This window comes from Lolium perenne, chromosome 7 (assembly GCF_019359855.2).
Source record: "Lolium perenne isolate Kyuss_39 chromosome 7, Kyuss_2.0, whole genome shotgun sequence".
NCBI classification, from domain to species: domain Eukaryota; kingdom Viridiplantae; phylum Streptophyta; class Magnoliopsida; order Poales; family Poaceae; genus Lolium; species Lolium perenne.
The window spans coordinates 73264662-73288384 of record NC_067250.2 but is presented as its reverse complement, the minus strand read 5'-3'; positions in this window follow the sequence as shown (position 1 = coordinate 73288384).

Sequence of the window (23723 nt, the reverse complement as noted above, 5' to 3'; positions counted from 1 at the left end):
CTAGGATTAGGGAAAGGTTCCCTTCTAGTACTAGTCTAAGTTTCCACTCTAACTGATGCAGAAGTTGACTCCATTGACTTTTTTGATTGTATTCTTCATCTTGTTGCAGTTGACTTCTTTGTCTTCGAGTTCCACGGTAGTTCCTCCTCCGGTGACTCCATTGCTAAGCAGGGGATTTAACAGTGGGATGAGTACGAGCGTACTCAGCAAGTTCATATTAGGAAATAAGTGTATCATGCACTAGCTACAGCCATAGACCAGAAAGTCATAGGCGAATGCAAGTTTTCATAAACATTTCTTCAAAAGGTTTATTTTATTCTGAAAACTATGCCCGTCAGTCTTCACAGGTTGAACAGAACTTCGTGGAGTTCCTTTCCTACCGCCTTCGCAGTTCCCTTCCCGGAACAGGGAGTGACAACCACAATTTTGATACCCTCTGCAGAGGTGCGTTACTTTTCCCATAAGAGAACTTATCCTTGATACCTATCCGAGACGCGTTTCTCGTCCACACTTCCTTGGTGTGGGGCCAGGTGTAAGATCCAAGCCAATCACTGCCTTCTCCGCGACCCTGCAAACCCACCCTTTTGTCCATCCGTACATCCCCGGTAGACATCTCCCGATCATACGGCTTTACCCCCGGTGTACTACGGACAATCCTTCATAGACGCTAGAGCCTCTCATCCACACGGATGAGGATTTTAAAGGATTTCCCAACCTACTGCAGTGTTATCCCAACACCCAGCCAGGCCCTATCAAGTCCGTTTGCGTGTAGGAGGGAAAAGATACAGCTGACTTCCCCAGAGCCATTATAGATCTTATGGTCAACGCGATATGTACGGCGCTAGAATCACTGGACGACATTGGTACTTAGTCCTAGGTTAATAAAACCCGTGCAATGGAACCTCCACCATATCAACACATACCATGGTTCCATTACCCACCACATAGTCATATTCATAATTGTAAAATAATATTTTGCTTTTCAATGCATGAGTGATAAGTATAGTACCTTGCATATAGTTTGATAAAAATAATCAAATGACATGAGCAAGCGATGAACTTGCCTTTCTTGACTGCAAGATTATTGAGGCAAAAGCTTCGATATGTGATAACTCTAAATTCTGAAATACCATCATTGTCCGGTAAGGACAATGTTTAAAGAACTGGCAAAGATGCTATAATTCATAGTATGAGATGCAATCGTCCCAAGCGTAACCTAACCTTGATGATTTAGAATGGATGAGTTGTAAAGATTTCTTTAGGGTGTGTTGCACTTTTAGAATAGTTCACAAACAAGGTTCTTATTAGGGTTTGGTTATATTGATATCATAAATAGGGAATATAAAGCATCATAACAATCATACACACAAAGGAATAATGGTTGCATAATAAGTAAAGAGTAGTTGTCAGTTTTAAGTCATATAGTGTATGGTGGATGATTACTTATATTATACTTCAAAAGAATAACTTTTGAAGAACATGTTGATTAAGAAATAGTAAGTACTTCAAATAAGAACTAGGGCTTCTATGGTTGGATTGACAGTTGTACTTCAAAAGAATGACTTTTGAAGAACATGTTAATAAGAATAAGAACTACTTTAAATAGGAGCTATGACTTCTAGGGTTTACTATTAGATTCAATTAGTTTATTATTAGAGACTAGTTGGTTCTTAGTTGGAATGGGTCTATATACATCAAGTCTTGGCAGGTTTATTACTATGGTTTCTCCTAGACATCATATAAAAGGATGATTCAAGGTGATACTATGGGTTAGGGTTTACTATAACTTCCTATTTGTTTCACCAAGGAATCACTAATGGTTTCTAAGCTAAGTGGTTTATTACTTTCTAAGTAGGGTTCAGTGGTATAGGAGCATGTTATGTGGGATTACTACACAAAACTAGTGTTAGGGTTCATCATTAAGATTCTACTAGGGTTTGATGGTTGAGGTTGGTCCTAATGATATGGTATATAGGAGTGGTGATCAATGGTACTAATCCAATTAACAAGTTAGGGTTTGCTCCTAAGTGACACTAGGGAATCATATAGGTTTTAATTAAGAATAGGGACATGAAATGATAATCTCATGTGACTTGGTTTTATGCTAGTGAATCATAAGCATGCATTCATTTGTTTCTTACTAGGGTTTTATAGGTATAAGTGAAGCTTATATAATCATATGGGCTAAACCCCTAGGGTTTTTAGGATTCCAACTATTTAGGATGAACACATAAAATAATGGGATCCAGGTCTTACTTAAATTAAAACTAGGGTTTCTAAATTATGGTACAACTCTTAAAATGATATTTGACAATATAGCTGTGGTTACTAATTACTTTGAAACCAAATTAATAATGGTTTGACATTTTATTAATTTTTCACAAGAATTAATAATTAGAGTAACACCTAATTAGGTTTAATTAAAAACTAGGGTTTAACAATTGTTATTAAGTTTTAAAGATAATAACTTGCTAATTAAAAATGTTTGAGTTCACAATATTTAAGCTACCAAATTAATATTGGCTGTTAATATTTTCTTGATTCATTATTATTTAAGAACATAGAAAATAGTAATTTGCAGATTAGAGTTTATGAATTATCACTAATATTTAAGTGAATGAAACATGATAAAGAAAACTAATCTTAATATTTTATTTACTTACTGCTTGGTTATGATTTATTTTTTAAACTAAACTAATTCTTGAATTCAAATTGGATATAAAACAAATGAAAAGGCATAATTAATAAAGTTTTTAAAAAATAAGTGATTTTTTTATTTTGACACACATTTTTATTTTCTATTTTATTTGAATAGAGTTTATTTTTGTGAGAATTTTGATATATTATTCATATTTTTCTGAGTTGAAATGAAATTTATATGATTTTACAAAGTTTCAGCTATTTACTGGTTTTTAAATTAAAACTAAAAATACTAAATGTACCGAGACAGATCTAGCCCTAGACACTGACTGGTTGGGCTTGTGTCCACGTCGGCTGCCATGCAAGCAAGGACTGGTCAAAGTTGACCAGGACCTTTGACCTCACCGGCGGTTAAATGCCGGCTGTCAACAGACGGTGGCGCCGCCGATTTACGGTCTCCCAGGATGCGCGGCTAGGCGTTTCTGAACGAGGACAACACGACGAATCGAATGGTGGTGTTGGTTTTGCAAGAGCATCATCGGAGCGTCGCCGACGACAAGTTCGGCGGCGGTGCTACTCTGGCCAATATGCGAACTAGGGCTACGGGCGATGCCAGGAAGCGAGAGTAGGTGCTATAGACGCGTATGCTCACCCTGAAGCTCAAGGTGTGGTCGGCTCCGGCGATGGTCGATGGAGACGATGGCGATTGGACATTTCCCGGCGATGTGCTACAGAAGGGAATGCCGAAATTGAGCTGCTTCCTTGCTCCCCTTGATGCTCTGCTCCTCCAGGGTGCTCCTTGAGTCCAGGCGCTCCTCCTGGACCACACGCCGGAGGCTGGGATGGCCTCCTCCGTCGGCTTCGTCTTCGACTCCGGCGACAGAGAACAGATGGGCGTGAGAGATAGAGGTTGTGTGAGAAGAAACGGAGTGATGGAGGTGAACAAGGAGTGCACGACGATGCCCTCCACCTATTTATAGGCCAAGGGAAGCCCTGTGGCCTCGACACGGTGACGGCCATGGTCGGGAGGTGGCGGTCTCTGGAAGTTTCGATTTGGCAAGGATCTTCTCGTCCGCGGATAAGCTCGGACGCGGGAGAGGTTGGGCGTGGTTCTTGTTGGATATATGCCCAAGAGGCAATAATAAATTAGTTATTGTTATATCTTAGTGTTCATGATAAATGTTTACATCCCATGCTATAATTGTATTAACCGAAACATTGATACATGTGTGTTATGTAAACAACAAGGAGTCCCTAGTAAGGCTCTTGTATAACTAGCTTGTTGATTAATGGATGATCATGGTTTCGTGATCATAAACATTGGATGTTATTAATAACAAGGTTATGTCATTAGGTGAATGATATAATGGACACACACCCAAATAAGCATAGCATAAGATCAAGTCATTAAGTTCAATTTGCTATAAGCTTTCGATACATAGTTGCCTAAGTCCTTCGACCATGAGATCATGTAAATCACTTACACCGGAGGGGTACTTTGATTACATCAAACGCCATTGCGTAAATGGGTGGTTATAAAGATGGGATTAAGTATTTGGAATATGAGTTGAGGCATATGGATCAATAGTGGGATTTGTCCATCCTGATGACGGATAGATATACTCTGGGCCCTCTCGGTGGAATGTCATCTGATTAGCTTGCAAGCATATGATTGGATCATAAGAGATGACATACCACGGTACGAGTAAAGAGTACTTGTCGGTAACGAGGTTGAACAAGGTATGGAGATACCGATGATCGAACCTCGGACAAGTAAAATATCGCGTGACAAAGGGAATCGACATCGTATGTAAATGGTTCAATCGATCACTAAGTCATCGTTGAATATGTGGGAGCCATTATGGATCTCCAGATCCCGCTATTGGTTATTGCTCGGAGAGGAGTCTCGACCATGTCTACATAGTTCACGAACCGTAGGGTGACGCGCTTAAGGTTCGATGTCGCATAAGTAGATTCGGAATATGAGATGGAGTCCGAAGTTTTTGTTCGGAGTCTCTGATGGGATCCAGGACATCACGAGAAGGTTCTGAATGGTCTGGAGAATAAGATTCATATAAGGGAAGTCATTTTCCGGGGTTCGGGAAAAAGTCCGGTGTTTTGACCAGAGCTTCTAGAAGGTTCTAGAGGGCCACCAGTGGGCCCACCACCCCGGGAGAGGCCACATAGGCGCCACATGGCATGGTGGGGCCTGCCCACTATGACATGTGGGTCCAGGCCGGCCTACCCCTTAGAGATAAGATCTATCTCTTAATTTAAATGGTTTAAATCTAGAGATAAGATCTATCTCTAAAATAAAGTGTTTAAATGAAGAGATAAGGGGAAGGCTTGAGGGGGAAGAAAATCCCCCCCCCCCCTCATGCGCCGACCAAGGAAGTGGTGGGCCCCAGGGGGAACCGTAGGCCGACCCCTCCCCCTATATAAAGAGGGGAGGGGGTGGTCGGCCACCACACCAATCCAGAAACCCTGGCCCCCCCCTCTCTTCCTCCTCCATACGCTGCACAGCGCCCTGCAACAATTCTTCTCCACCACCACCACCACCATGCTGTCGTGCTGCTGGGATTCCGTGGAGATCTACCACACCTCCGCTGCCTGCTGGAACGGGGAGAGGAAGGGCTACATCGACACCGTACGCGCGACCGAGTACGGAGGTGCTGCCGGATTGCAGCACCGGGGACGATCGTCTACACCAACAACGAGATTTAATCTCGTAGGCTTTGGAAATCTTCGAGGGTTAGTCTCATATCAATCTCGTTGCTCCGATCTTGTAGATTAGATCTTGGGTGTTCCATAGATTGGATCTTGGATTTATTCGTCTTTGCGGTAGGAAATTTTTTGTTTTCTATGCAACGAACCCCATCAGTTCTGAGTGTCTGGCGACGTCCGGGGCAGGATTATCGACGACGAGATCGTGGCCTACTGGCTCCGCCCCGCTGTCAAGCTCAGAGACGACGACGACGAAGCCTATTCTCCTCACACGATTCTTGACGCACGCGAAACGGTATTTGGCCGTGGGCTGGACTGCTCCTGGGCTTTGATGGGCTGCTGTGGTGGGCTGCTGCGGCCAGGTCTGGTAAGTTTCCCTCTCTTTTCCTTTTTCAAATTCTGTTTTATATTTTCTATTTTCTATTTTGTTGTTTGAATTCAAATTTGAATTCTGTTTTGTTTTGCAGGTTCTAGAATATTTGAATATCAAAACAATTTGATAATGCTACATACTGTATGGTTTTGTTTATAAATAACCATATTATAATTGATTTATTTTGTGTTCTTATGAGACATAATCCAAAATTCAAAATAGTTATGAATTTAGGGTTCATTTAAATTGCTCTTTAATTTAAGGATCAAATCTGTTTAAAAGATTTGGAATTTAGAACATTTGCAAGGTGAACATATTATAATTTTCTAGTGATTAACCAAAATGATTACTCACATACAATTTAATTATGGCTAGGGTTTAATAAATAGTAAAGAGAATGGAATTGGTTTATGATTTTATGTGGATGATAGTTTCTTAGGGATTCAAGAAGATGGTTGAATAAATTCTATAATCGTCAATCAAACTTTGACTTAAATTATTTAGGATGAATCCTATATTCCTCATGGTTAATTCAATTGCTTATGTGGTGATTCTATTTTATAAAATACTTTTTCATTTGGTTCCCTAAGCAAGTACTTGGAAAGCAAAATAGAATTGGATATTGGTTCACTCTACTCACCAAATGACCTTTAGCGCTTAAGTATATATGGCTTGGTTTATACTTGTGATCCATTATACACAAGTTAGGACATAATATTCTATGTGGGGTGAATTCTACTTGAAAAGGTTTAGGGTTTTGCATAAGCTTCACTAAATTGAAGTATAAATAGGCATGAGGCATGGCAGGGTTCTACTTATGATTCAAAGTGATACTTGGATTGGAATTCAAATGTGGTCTAGGGTTTTAGTAGTGATCATCAATATGATATACAACTAGGTTTAAGACATGGGCATAAGCTTGGGTTATGATTTCATACTCCTCTACACAAGGCATGAGGGTTGGTTTGGGTTAACTACTAGTACTATACTTATTATTTCATGTGATGGGTGAGATCTATTGATCTTACAAATAGTTTAACTTATCATCTAAATCTACAAGGTATGATCATGTATTAGACATGATCCACTCATTCCTCACTAGTCTCTCTTCTCTAGAACTTCTCCCATCACACTCACTTAGATTCTTAGGGTTTATGATCATCACCCAATTTGTAATGATCAAAGTATTGGCCTCATAATAATTCAGTAGTGAATCATGATTCTCTTCTCCAAGATCAAGTGTAAGTCAACATACTTGAGTATACCTCTTTAGGTTGAGCTCTTTTGAATAGTTAGGATTCCTCTAGGGTTTATGATCATTACCAAGTTGTAATGATCATAATACTTGCTTCTCTTGGATCACTAATCCAACAAGTTCTTACTTACCACCAAAGGTTGGCTAGGTCAAATAGGGTTTAGTACTTGACTTGTACTCCTTATGGTATTAATTAGTATTAATGGTTTACCTCACTAGGATAGGATTTGAGTATTAAGCTAGGTTCTACTCAATGGATAGTATAAGCACATGAACAATTCTCTCCTTTCTCTAGGTTTTAATGCAAAAGAGTCTGAATGAACAAGATTGAATAGTCAAGGGTAGATAAAGAATGAATAAGAATGTCCTTGGCTTGGATTCAAGTATTGTAGTTGAAAAGATATACCATGTGACTCAGGGTGGGAATTACTTATTTAGTAAATGACATAGAAAAGATAAGTATAGAATAGTTTCTTAGTTAATTGTGTACTTTGATTTATAGTTGAATAAGTATTCATGTGTTGTGGTTAGAATTATCATATTGAGATGCTTTATAAGATCTTGTAGTTGATCCTTACTTAAGGTGTTGTTTGTTGTAAATCTACTTCTATTTGATCCAGCCCATATATCAAATTATTTCTACCCAAAACAGGGTTTTAGTAAAGATCACAGTGAAGTTTATAGCGCTTGACTTGATGATCTACTTCAATTCCAGCAAGTCAAGTGAAACTTCAGTTACTGTGGTAAGTTTTTTTGAAAGCGCGAAAATTCCCCGGATTTTCTATGCATGAATGCAATGCACACTTTGGTGTTCTCTCATTTTGTAGCCTCTAAACCTGGGATATTACAACAGGAAATGCTGCGGGGACGCCAGACAGAACGAAAACACACGTCGTGAGTGATGGGCCAACATCGTCAGCCACACACGGTTGTCGAGCACCCGTCGTCTACATCTGGCCAACACAATTTAATTTCCGCGCAGCGACATTGCAGTTTCCACAAACACGCAATGAGACGTCTCGTCGCGCCTTGTCATGTGTGCCGGCCTCAATGCGCGCCACCACCCCTCGCCTGCCTCCGGTGTATAAAACAGAGTGCTCACTCATCGTCTCTCCCACACAACCCTAGCACCACATATCGACAACCCTAGCCGCCACCCAACTTTCTCCGCACGCGCTCCATGGCGGGTTCAATTGACCGTAGCCGTGGCAGGGGCGATCGTGTTGCACGCTCGTTGTCGCATGAGGAAGATGATTGCCCTTGCAACAAGTACTTCAAGATTTTCGTCTTCATCACCGAGGCAAGAAGAAGCTCCCGAACGCGTTTTCGCCGAATTTCTTGCCGGCTGGGAGCCAGCCGCGGTGACCCCACGGGAAGCAGACTGCGACTTCTGCCGGTGTACCCTGGAGGTCTTGTTCGACGGGGAAGGCAAGATGTACCTCCACACCGGCTAGAAGAAGTTTGCCCGCAACCATGACGTCTAGATCAGCCTGCTTGTGAACTTCTTCTACGAAGGCGACATCGAGATGAGCGTCAAGATGTATGATAAAGAGTCTTGCTGTATCCACTACCACAACGAATCGAGCAACGACAGCAACGACGACAACAATGAAGAAGACTAGGGCCAACCTGTAGTCTAGGTTTTTATGCCCTCTCTTGGTGTTTCCCAAGGTTTCTGTATGTTCTTCATTGGCCGTTTTAATGTTTTTTCCATGTTAAAGCAACGAAGCATTTCAAAATATGAATAAAACGTTAATTTTAAATAGAAAGTTGTTTGGGGGTCGGGTTTGGGAAACGTAGCTAGAGAGGGATGCCCCCAAGCACAACACCAAGACGCGGGGTCGCCCACACGACCAGTCCGACGCTTTAACCAGGCGTTGTTTGGGGGGAAGCGGCTGGAGATGCTTTAAAACCTTAAAAACTAGCACACCACACTAACAACGATCGTCGATGAGAATTGTAGATAAGCAGAGCCAAAGCAACAACCATATCAACAAACACAAACACCCCTTAAATCTTAGGGGATCTGTTGGGAAGGCAACTTCATATGATATGGCCGACATGACCTTTTCTAATTTTAAAATGTCAAAACATCCTAAACAGTATACTAAAATTATCTTTAAAAAAAAGAAGGGAGAACTTTCTCGTAGCGTGGTTTGCCACACCTCCGAGGCCTCGATGGACGGAGCAGTTTGGCAGCAGCGTCGCGCGGTAAGAGAGACGGCTATATTCACCAACGATAGAACTATTTTTCATGATATCTTTTCCGTTACAAACAAAACTGTTCTAGCGGATGAGTGAGAAAGAAGCAATTCAACCATGAAAACAAAATAATACCGCAACATATGTGGCTATAGACAACCTCTTAATACCGCAACGCTGTAATCTTAACATCACAACAACATTGGAGAGAGAGAAAAGGAGGATTGTTTTGACCGAGCAATGAGGTGCCGTTGGCATCAAAGCTGAACAAGTTCCAAAACAGTTTTGTGCCCACTCACCACCCCCAAAACCATGCAACCGCACCGAGCACGAATAAATTTCCCAGGATCGCTGAGAGAAGAGGGGCAGCGACAGCAGATAGCAGATAGCAAGAAGCCAGAGAACCTTTACCCCTCATGGCCTCATGCCTCTTACAGCGGCAGTAAACCATAACGTGCACCTGCGCACCGCTCTTTCGCTCTGCACATCTACTAACCGTAGTCCGTAGCCCTCGCCGCTGTATGCGTTGCAGTTGCAGCACTGGAGCACTACCAGGAAACAAGGAAAGAAGAGATTGACTGAAACCGTCAGATATTCAGCAGCCCCACCGCCACCATGCAAGTTGTAGGTAGGGGAGGGCATCTCCAACGGCATGGTTGAAACATCCAGCCCTAGCGGGTGACCGGTCCGTCGAGGCTGATCAAATTTGCACCTTGGATGCGTTTCCATGGACGCGGCCCAACCGCGCCGTGTGACCGCTCGCTTCTCCCACGGATCCGTCTAACAGTGATCTGGCTCAATGATCTTCTCAACGACGCGCTGGTGAGGAGGCATCGCTTCGGCAATCCACGCAACGTTAACGGCGATGTCTAGCCTGCCGAGCGGCCGCCGCCTACCTCTGCCAATGAAATTAATGACATTGCCAAGCGTGCCGCCCCTCAGCTGCCTCCGGGTATAAAGAGGGGCGCGCGCTAGGCTGCCTCATCCCCACTTGCCCCCATCGATCGCCTCTTCTTCCGTTGAAAGCCGATATTATAGACGAAACACCAACGGCTTAATGAGCAAAAGGCTGCCTTGCATGCCAAAATTGGCGCTTCTGACAGTACTGCTGAACTGGCGTAAAGGGTTGGAAGTCCTCGAAGAGAAAATTCGGGCACCAAAATCGGCTCATTGCAGCTGAGGAAGCTCTCATTGTTCACTCCCTCAAGGAAGCAGAAGGCCTTGAAGCTGAACTGAAGACCGACTTGGTGAAAATCCGCGTCTTGAACACGCAGCGGGTAGATCCTGTGTAATTGTACTAGAGTCGATGGCTGTGCATCGGCTTTATTTCTTAGCTCTAAAGTCGATGTCCGTGCATCGGCTGTATACCATGAGAAAAATCATCTATGGAAGAACATTGCAAAACCAAATGACATTTGGACTGAAAGGGCAAAAGGTGGCATCTTCTGGATATTATCAACATAAAGTAATATAACAAGTGCAATATGCAAGTATGTAGGAATCAATGCACAGTTAACACAAATGTTTGTTTTTTTAGATAGAAGGAAATGGGTAAACTGACTCAACAATAAAAGTAGAAGAAAGGCCCTTCACAGAGGGAAGCATGGATTGCTATATTTGTGCTAGAGCTTTTATTTTGAAAATAAGAAACAACTTTGTCAACGGTAGTAATAAAGCATATGAGTTATGTAAATTATGTCCTACAAGTTGCAAGTCTCATGCATAGTATACCAATAGTGCCCGCACCTTGTCCTAATTAGCTTGGATTTACATGGATTATCATAGCATAGCATACGTTTTAACCAAGTCGGTCTTCAGTTCCAACCATACAGCTGCACAACCTCCACCGTAGCGCCGCCCCCACCTCCTCATCCCAACCATACAGCTGCACAACCTCCACCGTAGCGCCGCCCCCACCTCCTCTCTCACAACCCAAGCGAGGGAATCCATGGCGGGGCCAGGTGGCCGGCGAGGTGGTTGAGGTCGCAGGCGCGGCCAGGGCCGCAGTGTTAGAGCAGCATCGCCCCCATGCTCGTCGTCGCATGCGCTGTTGCCGTCTTCGCAGGAGTCGAGGTGCTTCGAGTTCCTCCTTCGCATCGACGAGGACCCGCTCGACATCAAGAGGCTCCCGGGTAGGGGCGGAGCTAGAGGAAATATCACCCCGATGCACGTTCAAGCTTTCAGCCTTTGCTAGTTAAATTTTTGCCTCCCTGATGCACATTTTTTCGCCTAACCTGATGCACTCTTCTCATTAAGCTTCCAAGTACTAGTAAAACCAATTGTTGACCCTGATGCATGTGCATCAGGGTAAGACTATGCAGCTCCGCCCCTGTCCCGGGTAATTTCACCGAGTTCGTCGACGACGTTGAGCCGGTGGAGTTGCCGCTACAAGAGGCCGGTTGTGGCTTTGGCCGGTGGCATGTTGGGGTCTCTTTCGACGAGAAGGGCAAGATACCTGCACAATAGGTGGGAGAAGTTCGCCCACGGTCGCAGCCTCCAAGCCGGCTGCCTACTCACCTTCCTCTAGGAAGGCGACGGCGAGATGACCATCAAGGTGTTTGACAAGACATTCTACTGCAGGAACTACCACAACTATGAGTCCAACAAGGACACCGATAGTTAGTACTGTCACAATGTTCTTTCTTTGCAGCGAAGATAGCCACTGTCAACTGAAATCACTAGTGTAGGATTCTAGATGTTCTTCCGTAGATGCAGAGAAGACCGGACACATCAGTTGCCAGCTGGATTTTCTAGTTTGGATGACTGGATGCCTATGAGTGTTCTTTCTTCGCAGCGAAAAAGACCAGGGCCACGAAACCAGATAAGTTAGGTTACCTCATTTTACATTGTTTTAACCATGTTCTAAACTAAGTACTAGTTTTTGTAGTGTTTCTATTTATATTTGAATGAAAAAAGCTAACAAAATATGCGTTAGGCTGCTAGAGACACTCCCGACAGAAATGTACACGTGGTAAAAATAACTATTTTCGTATCTACCAGCTGACCCACAGAAACGCAGCCGGTTTTGACGTTCAATTTGCATCGGGGACCTCTCGGCGCCAAATGCTCTGCTCTCTCCCAAGGTAACGTAATGAGATTTTCCTTCGTGCCAAGAAAATGGAGGATACGGTCAAACACACCTTTCGTGGAATGTCAGTCGTACCTCAGAACCAGATGACAAAAACATGTGACATCGAGACCAGGACGAAATATGATAGGATTGCAAGAAGTAGTGGTATCATCCTTCCAGTAAACACAAGACATGACAAGGTATTTTGTGAACATCCATTGTAAGGAACAATAACTACGAAAACATCAAATGTAGCCCAGGCTACATGTAGCTCGATTTTGTTTTTTCCTTTTTTAAACTATTATTTTATATCCTTTATAAGGAAAAAAACAATTTCTTAAAATATTGCATGCGTGTAGAGAAAGTACGTAGGTGGACATTTCCAAGTTTTTCTAAAAATCTGAAATAGATATAGATTATGTTGTATCTTATGCATCTACAAAATTTTGTCCCAAATTATGGCCATATGCGACCTATGAAAAAAATGATATTCCGCAATTATCCTAGATCGTTTGTTTTTTATGCAGGAAACAGATTGTCGTATTTCTTGATAAAAAATTGTGGATGCACAATATATAACATAGTTTATTTCACATTTCTTTGGAAACCCAGAAGCGGGATGTCTGACAATAAGGTGCGGTGGAACTAGTTGCAAAATGTAGTTTCCTATTTTCATTTTAGGCCCCACGCAATTTTATTCTTTTTTTTTGCATGAGTAAGCGTCAAAATAATATTAACATGCACAATTTATTTCATTTTCTTTTTTTGAAACTTTAAAATACCATTTTTAGATTCTTTGAAAATGAGGTTCACATAAACTCATGTTCTGCTTGCTAGTTTCTCCCGGTATAGCTAATTTACACGTGTGATTTGCCGCATGTTGAAGATCTTTTTTATTCACACAACGCTTTTGCTATCTAGAAAAGTTCTACATCCTCGAGAGACTGTACCACAACATTGGTTTTTTTAAATATCATTATATTTATAGAAATTCTAGAAGTAATATCTGAGATGAAACATTTCAAGAAATAATACCCTATTGTCTAGTAGGGTCATAAAGGGGTTTTCCATTGCCCATCCCTTCTTTTCTTTTGTGAAGGATTCAGGGCATGGGCCGACTTAAATGGATCGGGGGTGCGGTCCAACTGTGTGATTCAAATGGACCGAGTGTTTCGGATCAATCCGCCACGCTCTATTGCTAATCTAAATTTGGCTGGAAATTTTGTCACCCAAACAACTCCCGTGTTGGCGCACTTTGCCTTTCTGTCCCCGGAGCCCTCGCGCCAATTGCACACAATCCACTCCCCTCCCTCCACTCCCATACGAATTATTCCGACACAGCTGCCCAAGCCCTAGGAAACGATGGAGGACCACCACCGGCAGCTCCAAGGCAAGGCCCTGGTCAAGGCAAACAATTAGCCAACGGATCAGCATTGTGCTCTTGAGACCTAGAAGCGCGCCAACCGGCGACTCAATGACAAGGTGCGTGTAGCCAAAATCTAAGCTATCGCCAAACAAAAGAAGGAGGCCGAGTTCATCGTGACCCTTCAAGCCAAGACTACCACCAACGTCATCACTAGGGGTGTAAACGGATCAGATCGAATCAGATTTTGCTCATACCTTAACGTTTACCATATATTTTTCTCGGATCCGGATTGGAGCGGATATTGATCGGTTTCGGATTTGAATGCGGATATATCGGACTGCGGATTCGAATCAGAAACGGGGCGGACTCGGTCCGAAAACAAACATAGTTGGATACATGCTTTCATCGAAAGATAGTTATAGTTTTTGCAAATCTTGAGAATGATTTAAACTTTTAATCTTGTGTAGTTAAGAAAAAAGAGACACAATTTATGTTAAACTTAAGAATTGATAGAATTTAGAGCCAAACATGCTGGCCAAATTAATTTGGAAACTCAATAACTACTAACCTTGTGAATTGGCCTTGGATTTTGACTCAAAAATCGCACTATCCGATTTAAAACCTTAAGATTATCCTAATTAAATATCAGTTAATCCATATCAGCATGCTACGTTAAACCATATCCTATGCCGTATCCGGAGCACCACTTCGGAATCGGATATTCTTATCCGTCGAATTCCTTAAAATCAGATATGAACTCCTTAAAACGAATTCGGGGCCGTTTTCAGCGCGGAAATTATCCTATCCATTTATAGTCCTAGTCATCACCGCCCAAGCCCTTGCCTAGGTTGTTAACATGATCAAACAAGAGACTCGCACCTCTGTCATCGCCCAGGCCTTTGGTGACGCTGACGCCTCTTCGACAAGATTGGTTTGTGAGCGCACAACTGGCTCTTCGATCCCAGTCGACAGCTATATCGCTGGTGCTCTATGCGCCATCGAGCACATCCCCACGTCCTATTGGATCAGCAACACATGTTCCATGTCGTTGGAGATCTTGTCCATGTCACGCAGTCCGGTAATGACTGCCTTCGACCTCAACTGCACTTCGGTGGCTGGCGACTTGGCGCTGAGACCAACAAGAGGCCACGATGACCCTAGTGACATAGGCATCCCCAATGGGTCTACCGAAGAAGGCACCCGGGGTTTACTGGAGGCCCACGACCCGAAGTTTTACATAGTTTGGAAAGATAGAATTGTATTAGGAATGTCAACTTGTAATTGTTACGGGACGGTTCAGAAACCTTCCCGAACTCTGTAACTTGTACATCACGAAACCCTCGACTCCGCCTTCTATATAAGGAGGAGTCGAGGAACAAAGAGAGGATTGATTCATTGTTTCACGCAACCCTAGTTTTCATAGCAGTCGAGCACTTTTCCGGCCGAAACCTTCGAGATCTACTTGCCCTCTACTTCCAACTAAACCCTAGTCTACAACTTGTAGGCATTGATAAGTTAATCCCTTATCACCTAGCGCCAGCATGGCCGTGTCCCGCAACCTGTTCGTCAGATGACATGCCTGATGTCGTCCAACCAGATATGCTTGCACCATCTATTTATCCGTCCATAGGCATGTCAAAAGGCTTGTAATATGCAATTATGCTAGGCATACCGCTTACTGCATCATGAACACATGATCAGTGGGGCAGCCCTATGGGCCATATACTAGGGACCAAGCAAGAGACTCAACAAGATGAACTCTATGTTGATGGCATTCTTTAGAAATGATGTCGGCTCTATGTATGATTCTGACCCATAAAACACCGCACCACATAAAAGAAAAGTCAAAGGACAAGAGCATACATGGTTAGGAGGACCGGTCACTAGTGGAAAACAGGACTTTCGTGGGAGCCTTTTGTCGCGGGTGTGCCTGCACCCGCGACAAATGGCCTGGCCACGTCGCCCCGAAACCATTTGGAGCGAGCCGGGCCTTTTATCGCGCCCTTTTGTCGCGGGCCGTATCACAACCCGCGACAAAAGGGGTCTGTGCTCTGGCGCCTCCTGCACCTTTTGTCGCGGGTCGTAATCCGGCCCGCGACAAAAGGTCCATGCCTATATATACACGCAGCCAGCCCCCCCCCCCCCACCTCCCCCTACATTTTTTCCTTGGTGGTGAAAGGTGGAGGTGTATGCTAGCTCATTTTTTCTTGATGTGACAAGAGGTGTTTGATGGAATGCTTGTGAGGGATGCCACTTGATTTTATTTGATAAGATTTCTCCTCTTTTTGATCCTAAAAGGTTAGCAACTATTTTCTCGTATATACATAGTCCGTACAATAATAATTTTAGCAAGGTGATTGCATCTGATACACTTATGATGCAGATGAGTCATCCATGGATGTACGGTAACCGATGTGCTCCCGCTTTCAGAGAGGGCGTGAATTCTTTCCTGCTTGTGGCCGAGGCCAACAAGTCGAAGCAAGGTTTTATGTGTTGTCCATGTCTGAAATGTAAGAATGAGAAGGATTACTCTTGCTCAAGAGACATTAAGAGCCACCTGCTTCGGTTTGGATTCATGTCCAGCTATAATGTTTGGACCAAGCACGGAGAAGAAGGGGTTATGATGGAAGACGGCGATGAAGAAGAAGATAACGATGACCAGTACCGATCTATGTTCTCTGAATGCGATGATACCGCAATGGACGACAATTAAGAAGAAGGAGGTGAAGAACAGGCATCAGATGATCCTGTTGATGATGATCTTCGTCGGGCCATTTCTGATGCAAGAAGAGACTGTGCCACGGATAAGGAGAGGTTGCAGTTCGACAAGATGTTAGAGGACCACCACAAATTGTTGTACCCAGGTTGTGAAGATGGACATAGAAAGCTGGGTAGCATATTGGAATTGCTGAAATGGAAGGCAGAGGTCGGTGTGACTGACTCGGGATTTGAGAAATTGATGATAATATTAAAGAAGCTGTTTCCAAGAAATAACGAATTGCCCGTCAGTACATATGAAGCAAAGAAGCTTGTCTGCCCTCTAGGATTAGATGTGCAGAAGATACATGCATGCATTAATGACTGTATCCTCTACCGCGGTGAGAAGTACGAGAATTTGAATAAATGTCCGATATGCGGTGCATTGCGGTATAAGATCAGAAAAGATGACCCTGGTGACGTTGAGGGCGAGCCACCCAAGAAGAGGGTTCCTGCGAAGGTGATGTGGTATGCTCCCATAATTCCACGGTTAAAACGTTTGTTCAGAAACAAAGAGCATGCCAAGTTGTTGCGATGGCACATGGAAGAACGTAAGAAAGACGCGATGTTGAGGCACCCCGCTGATGGTCGGCAGTGGAGAAACATCGGGAGAGAGTTCCCGGATTTTGCAGGTGAGGCAAGGAACTTATACTTTGGTCTAAGTACAGATGGCATGAATCCTTTTGGGGAGCAGAGCTGCGATCCACAAAGACTGCCCATGACTCTATGTATCTACAACCTTCCTCCTTGGTTGTGCATGAAGCGGAAGTTCATTATGATGCCAGTGCTTATCCAAGGCCCAAAGCAACCGGGCAACGACATTGATGTGTACCTAAGGCCATTAGTCGATGAACTTTTGGAGTTGTGGGCCAAACCAGGTGTACGTGTGTGGGATGAGCACACCGAGCAAGAATTTGACCTACGAGCGTTGCTATTCGTAACCATCAATGATTGTCCTGCTCTTAGTAACATTTCAGGACAAACGAACAAAGGATACAATGCATGCACACACTGTTTAGATGAGACTGAAAGTAAATATTTGGAAAAAAGCAGAAAAGTTGTGTACCCGTTCAATCGTCGTTTCCTTCCGCGCAAGCATCCCTTAAGGAAAAAAGGCAAGCATTTCGATGGCGAGGCAGACCACCGTCCGAAGCCTATCCCCCGTAGTGGTGCTTATATATTTGACATGGTCAAGGATTTAAATGTTATCTTTGGAAAGGGTCCAGGCAATCGACCTGTTCCGAAAGACGCTGACGGACACGCGCCCATGTGGAAGAAAAAATCTATTTTTTGGGAGCTAGAATATTGGAAAGTCTTGGAAGTCCGCTCTGCAATCGACGTGATGCACCTGACCAAGAATCTTTGTGTGAATATTCTAGGTTTTCTGGGCGTGTATGGAAAGACAAAAGATACACCAGAAGCACGGGAGGACCAGGAACGTCATAAAGGACGAAACGGAAATCATCCAGGGCAGTTTGTAGGGCCTGCCAGCTACGCTCTTACCAAACAAGAGAAGGAGATCTTTTTTGAAGCCCTATTCAGTATCAAGGTTCCGTCTGGTTTCTCATCGAATATAAAGGGGATAGTAAATATGAAGGAGAAAAAATTCCAGAACCTGAAGTCCCATGACTGTCACGTGCTTATGACACAATTGCTTCCGGTTGCATTGAGGGGACTTCTACCAGAAAATGTTCGACTAGCCATTGTGAAGATATGTGCATTCCTCAACGCAATTTCTCAGAAGGTAATGGATCCAGAAACTTTGTCAGGATTACAGGAAGATGTGGTCGAATGTCTTGTCAGCTTCGAGTTGTTGTTCCCACCATCCTTCTTCAATATTATGACGCACCTCCTCGTTCACCTAGTTGAAGAGATTAGAATTCTCGGTCCTGTATTTCTACACAATATGTTCCCCTTCGAGAGGTTCATGGGAGTCTTAAAGAAATATGTTCATAACCGAGCTAGGCCGGAAGGAAGTATCTCAAAGGGCTACGGAACTGAGGAGGTCATTGAGTTTTGTGTTGACTTTCTTCCTGACCTTAAGCCGATTGGTGTTCCTGAATCTCGGTATGAGGGGAGGCTGATTGGAAAAGGCACACTAGGAAGAAAAGCAACGGTGTGCAGGGACAAGATTTCTTTCAATCAAGCACACTACACAGTTCTATACAATTCCATCTTGGTGGCTCCGTACATCGAGAAACATAAGAATGCTTTACGAGAAATAAACCCGGGCCAGCCCGAGTCCTTGATTACACGTCAACACATGAATACCTTCGGCAGTTGGTTGCAAAGACATCTCATTAATGACCCATCTGTTGTGGAGCAGCTGTACTTGTTGGCCAGGTTACCATCTTCAAACATATGTACATTCCAAGGGTACGAGATAAATGGGAATACATTTTACACGATCGACCAAGATAAAAAGAGCACCAACCAAAACAGCGGTGTCCGCTTCGATGTAAAAGACGAGAATGGGCAGACCACCACATATTATGGATACATAGAGGAGATATGGGAACTTGACTATGGTCCCACTTTTAAGGTCCCTTTGTTTCGGTGCAAATGGGTGAAGCTCAGCAGTATACATATTGACGATAAGTACGGTATGATAACAGTGGATCCCAACAATCTTGCGTACCTGGACGAGCCATTTGTCCTAGCCAGCGAGGTGGCTCAAGTTTTCTACGTGAAGGACATGTCTAGCAAATCAAGAAAAAGAAATCAACAAAAGAATACATCAACCGAGGAGCCAAAGCGCCACATAGTTCTTTCGGGGAAAAGAAACATCGTGGGAGTGGATGACAAGACAGACATGTCAGAAGATTATAATAAGTTTAAAGAAATTCCGCCCTTCACGGTGAAAATTGACCCAAGCATCTTACTAAATGATGAAGATTCTCCATGGCTACGGCGTAGAAGATCACAACACTAGATGGCGATGTAATAATGTATTCTTCATATATAGTTCCCAAGACAATCTCTACATTTATGTAATAATGAGAACCCTTTCCCCAACACTGTTAGAGGAGACGGAGTCTTTCACGGGCTTGCAGGGAAATTTTTCCGAGGAGCAGCTTCCGAAGATGCCGTAGGGCGTGTGCACCAACGACATCTTCGAGAAGCTGCGCCACGGGAGATTTCCCAACCCTTTCCTTCATCCATGGGAATGAAACTGTGCTTGGCTTGTTGATCTGCTTGGCAAGGCGTATCGATGCTCCTTTTATAGGCACGGCACCGCTTCTACTTTGTCTTGTTCCTGACAGGGCGTCATGCGCTACATGCTTTATCTCATCGAGCAGTGCGTCCACCCACGCGTCCTTATCCTGCCAACAGCTTTAGTCCCGGTTGCAGCCACCAACCGTGACAAAAGGTTACCGACACATCCTTATCCTGCCGACAGCTTTAGTCCCGGTTGCAGCCACCAACCGTGACAAAAGGTTACCCGCACATCATCCCCCCAGATAAGGCCCTCCTAGATAAGCCTCCCCCAGTCTTTTGTCCCGGTTTGAGCCTCCACCCGGGATGAAAGTTTCGCGCGCCACTTTGTTCCCGCCTATTTTCTTCCCGCATTCCCGCCATTTTTCCACTATATATATGTAGGCTTGGACTCATATCTGCAAACCTCATCACTCTCTCCCATGGCTTCCATCGTATGTCTAACACCCCGGGAGGCGAAGGCGCTTTGCGCCTCGAACTACCCCTGCCCGCCCGGCTACCGCGTCCCGACCGGCTGGTTGCTGAGCGTCGGAGGCGTACCGGTCCCTCCTATCCCTGTAGGTGTGCCACGCGAGATGGCCATCACGAACCACTACTATTTCGAGCTCACGCCTGAGCAGCGGAGGAATCCCCAGTGGCATCCCAACTACAGCCCGACTTGGGACAGCTTCTTCATCAATCGGCGTCAGAGGGCGGTTGCCAGGTACGAGGAGGACGGCCCGCCTCCTTCGAACTTCAACGAGGCCGGCCGTCGGATGTGAATGAGCGGCCGGACTCTCCAGAGCGTCATGGCCTATCGTGGCCCCCCGCCTGCGCTACCCTCAATCCCAGCCCACGCATGGTCATCCGCCGAGGTTCGACAACCGCGACCCCGATGCTAGCGATGATGACGTCGGCGACTATGATGACTACAGTGGCGACTATTATAGGGCTAGGCACGACTATGATTGAATGGCTCCAACATTCGAATCTGGCCATGTATCTTATTTTTCAGTTGAGCTCTGTACTTTAATTTCAGTTCAATCGTAATAAATTTCGTGGCAACCACTTTATTGAACAAAACAACCGACAATGACTTTATAAACTAAATTTAAACTAATAGAACCGACAACGACTTTATTGAAATTACAATAAAATAGATAAATTACTAGTCTAGTCTCTACTCGTCGTCGGAGGTTGTCTCCGTCCAAATGTCATCCCACCGAGGGTCGTTTTCGGTCCAAGTTGTATTCGGGTTCTCGAGCTCGAAGGCGGCAAAGGGGCGCCTGTTGGACCTGCGTTGTGCCCTAAGGTTAGCAAAGAACGCGTCGGTGTTGTCGACATCGTTGGGGAACTGCGCCCTCCACTGGCGCATCAACTGCTCGTCGCGCTCGGCGATGGCGATCCTGCGCTGCACCTGGCGGTGCCAGCGATGGTCCTCGTCGTCGATGAGGCACGGCGGTGGCGCGAGGAACTCCGCTCCTCTAGCGATTCAACATCCGGGAAGTTCATGGTGTGCCCTGGCCGCCGAAAGCGCCACGCCGCCGCGTCGTAAGCGCGCGCCGCCAGCTCCGGCGTGTTGTACGTGCCGAGGGTGAGGCGGAAGCCACCGGTGCGTATCTCGGTGGTGAACCTACCGCTCGGACGCACTTGAACGCCACGGAAACCGGATGCCCCTCGACGACATGGAGGCATCCCAGAGATGAATGAGCGGAGGCGGTGGCGACATGTGGTTGCGCCCGCACTCGTCGCTCTATATAGCGCACGCGGGGCATGGAACGTGTAAGCGGTGGCTACACGTTGCACGACGGCGTCGGCGGGGCGAGGCACGTGGAAGCGGTGGCGACACGTCGCACGACGGTGTCGACGGGACGCGACACGTGGCACGGGGACGCGACACGTGTGGCACGGCGGCGGTGCACAGAGGCACGTGGAATAGGTATATGGATGTCATATTCATGTTCATTAGCTTTTTCTGATCAATATTCATATATAAAACATTTGTATTTGAGTTACCATTCAAAAGTTATTGAAATAATAGTTTTATTAATTTAAAATAGAAAAAAGAAAAGGGGTGAAGAGGGTGAGATGAGCTGATCCGTGGCACACCCCATCCAACGGCTCTAGGCCGTTGGATTCAAACGGCCAGAGCCATTGGATGGGCTGTGCCACGGATCAGCTCCTACCCCCTTTTGTCGAGGGTCGAGCCACGGCCCGTGATAAAAGGACCCCCCTTTTATCGCGGGTGGTGGCACGACCCGCGATAAAGGGGGGCCTTTTATCACGGGTCGTGCCACCACCCGCGACAAAAGGGGTAAGGTATAAATACCTACCGCCGCGGGCGGAGCCCCCCCCCGCGACACCCGGAGGCCAATCCTTAGCAAAATTTGCGCCTCCAGGCTGCCCAATTTCACCGCCGCCGCCGCCGGCCATCTTCCTCGCCTCCGGCCGCCGCCCCCGCCAGTTCTGAGCCGCCTCTTCGCCGCCCCCGCCCTCTGCGCCGCCTCCGCCACTCTGTGCTGCCTCTGCGCGCGCCGACCGCGCCCTCTGCGCGCAACCTCCGACGAGATCTCGCGCGCGCGCCACCTTTGGCCGCCGCCTCCTCTGGGGCACCCCCGGACGCCGCCGCCCCCTCTGCGCCACCCTCGATCTGCAGGTAGCCGCCACCCTTCGCCGCCCCGCGCGGCCGCCGGTGCCGGCCGGCCATGCCCCGGCCTTTTTTTTTGTTAAGTTTTTTCATTAAGTTTTTTAATTAAGTTAGTTAGTTTAGTTTAGTTAGTACTAGTATTTAGTTTTAATTAGTATTAGTTAGTTAGTATTAGTATTAGTATTTAGATTAAATTTAGTATTAGTTAGTTAGTTTAAATTTTTGTAGATAGTTAATTCAAATTTTGTAGTTACTTAGTTTAAATTTTGTATTAATTCAAATCTTGTAGTTAGTTAGATTAAATTTTGTATTAATTTAAATTTTATATTAGTTAGCTTATAAACAACCGACGCAGACACTCTCGCGAACAACACTCGCCGACACCGCTCTCCCTCTCGCGAACAACACTCGCCGACACCCCTCTCCATCTCACGAACACTAGCCGACACCCCTCTCCCTCTCGCGAACAACCGACGCAAACACTCGCCGACACCCCTCTCGCGGACAACACTCGCCGACACCCCTCTCCATCTCGCGAACACTCGCCGACACCCCTCTCCCTCTCGCGAACAACCGACGCAAACACTCGCCGACACCCCTCTCCCTCTCGCGAACAACACTCGCCGACACCCCTCTCCCTCTCGCGAACAACACTCGCCGACACCCATCTTCTCTCCCTGTCACGAACAACCGACGCCGACACCGGCCCTCTCCATCTCGCAAACACCTCTCTCTCCCTCTCGCGAAAACCACCGACGCCGCAACTCCCATCTTCTCTCCCTCTCGCGAACAACCGACGCCGACATCGGCCCTCTCCCTCTCGCGAACAACCGACGCCGATTAGTGTTAGGGTTAGGTTAGTGTTTGGTTAGCTAGGGTTAGGGTTTGCTTAGTGTTTGATTAGGGTTAGGGTTAGAACATGTACTTATCGATTTAATTTTTTGCAGAAACAATGGATCCATTCGAACGGGACTTGGAACAGGAAGACATTTTCGAGAACATAATCCGCGATGGTGATGGAGAAGCCGGCGGCTCCGGTGATGGAGAAGCCGACGGCTCCGGTGATCATGGAGAAGCCGGCGGCTCCGGTGATGGAGAAGCCGACGGCTCCGGTGATGGAGAAGCCGACGGCTCCGGTAATGACGAGGTATACGATCAGTTGAGGCATTAATGGAATTCTATATGTACATATGTATATAAATTAACTGATTTTTATTCTCTTAGGCCTCCGAAGATAAGTTGGAGAAACGAGGCCCGGCAAAGAGACTGGGCAAAAAAAACCACTTCAACATTGAAGCTATATCACCGGAAGGCCAACCTGTGGCACCCGCGAGTGTCAGAGTGACATTTAAGAATCAATGCGGAGTTGTGGTTAGAGATCATATCCCGATCACTGTTAGAGAATGGAACAAGACCAAGAATGTGTCCGAAGATCAGGTTGCCGATAGGTACAAGAACACACTTTTTGACGACCTCATGTCACATTTCAATTTG